This window comes from Chrysochloris asiatica, unplaced genomic scaffold (assembly GCF_000296735.1).
Source record: "Chrysochloris asiatica unplaced genomic scaffold, ChrAsi1.0 scaffold04720, whole genome shotgun sequence".
Classification (NCBI taxonomy): Eukaryota; Metazoa; Chordata; class Mammalia; order Afrosoricida; family Chrysochloridae; genus Chrysochloris; species Chrysochloris asiatica.
The window spans coordinates 1-1,646 of NW_006413238.1; the positions used below are offsets into that span (position 1 = coordinate 1).

The 1,646-nt window shown below is 41.0% G+C and overlaps 1 pseudogene; it reads right to left on the reverse strand.

Annotated features, from left to right (window-relative positions):
• Nucleotides 1–4: 4 nt before the first annotated feature.
• On the reverse strand, nucleotides 5–666 carry LOC102823215 (annotated as a pseudogene).
• Nucleotides 667–1,646: the final 980 nt, after the last annotated feature.

Genomic DNA, 1,646 nt, shown 5'->3' on the forward strand with positions numbered 1-1,646 from the left:
CAACCAGGTAACCACAGTCCCTGGTATCGGTATATTATTGTACTACTGTTTCTGGTGGAAGCTTTTGTTTTGGAATGGGTTTTCCACATAGAAAGAATGGGACAAGTTTGCGCAAAATTTCCAGACTTTTGAGGTCGTAGAAGGCTGCAGTCACAACATCGCCATTTTTCTCAATTGCACTAATGGCAAGTTCTGAAATCAACTGCACTTTAATATTAACTTTAGCTGTGAAGGCATCAGCACCCTCTTCTACCTGGTGGATACCATAATCCCTTTGAAGTGGTTGGATGGTCACACTTCTTGTATTGACAACCTGGGTTAAGTCAATTGGCTGAGTAGGACCAACTCGACCCAAGTCAATAAGATATTGTAGTCTATTGAGACTCAAAGGCTGATGTCTGAAGCTGTGTCCTGCATTAAACCCATATTTATTGGGATTCAGATGTAAAATGGAGTCTGACCTCCCTCAAAGCCCAATCGAGGCCAGGTTCCTCTCTGCCTTTCTCCTTTATAACTTTTGACATATTTTCTACTTTCCTCTGATCTAAGTCTGTTCTCTGGTGTTCTGGAGCCAGGATTCGCCTTTAAGTTGGCGAGACTAACTCACAGCAGGGCCTGTAGTAGGTCCAGAGCCCTCACCTTGCCTCCCTGCATGGAGCCAGTCATGACCCTTGATATCTTCTTTTTGATGATGAATGTGGCCCCATTCCTCTTCAATTTGTCATTCCTGGCATAGTAAACCATGTGATTGTCAAGTTCAGAATGGCCAATACCAGTCCATTTCAGCTCATCAATGCCTAGGATATTGATATTTATGCATTCCATTTCATTTTTTGACAATTTCCAATATTCCTAGCTTCATATTTCATACATCCCATGATCGGATGATTAATGGATTTTTACAGATGTTTCTCTTCATTTTGAGTTGTGCCCCATCAGCAAAAGAAGGTCCCATGGGCTTTACTTCATTCGTATCATCATGGTCCACTCTACATTGAGTAGGCAGGTATTCCCGAGTTGCATTTGAGTACCTTCCAACCTGTGGGGCTCATATTCTGACATTGTATCTAACAGTATTCTGGTGCTCTTCATTATATTTCAATATTCAATAATCTGGTGCTGACAGTGTGTCACTGTTATTCATGAGGTTTTTCAGTGACTAAATATTCAGAAGTAGTTCATTTCTCCTTCATCCTACTCTGTCTTGGTCTGCAAGTTCATCTGAAACCTGTTCATTGTGGTTGACCCTGATGCTGTTTAAATACCGATGGTAAAGCTGACAGAATCCCCACAACACACAATTCACCACAGTACGACTAACTGACAGACAAGTGGTGGGTTGGTGATGTAGCATTTCTTTATTTAATATAATTTTATTTATTTTATTATTGATGATGATATACACAGGAAAACATATACCAGTTTAACAGTTTGTTCATTTATGATTTAGTGACATTGATTAGGTAACCACTCTCTGGTTGTGTAAGCATTCTCACCCTCTTTCTCTGAGCTGTTTCTCTCCCATTAACAGAAATTTGTTGTTGTTAGGTGCCATCGAGTCGGTACCAACCCATAGTGACCTTATGCACAGCAGAATGAAACACTGCCTGATCCTGGGCCAACCTCACTACTGTTGCCACGCTTGA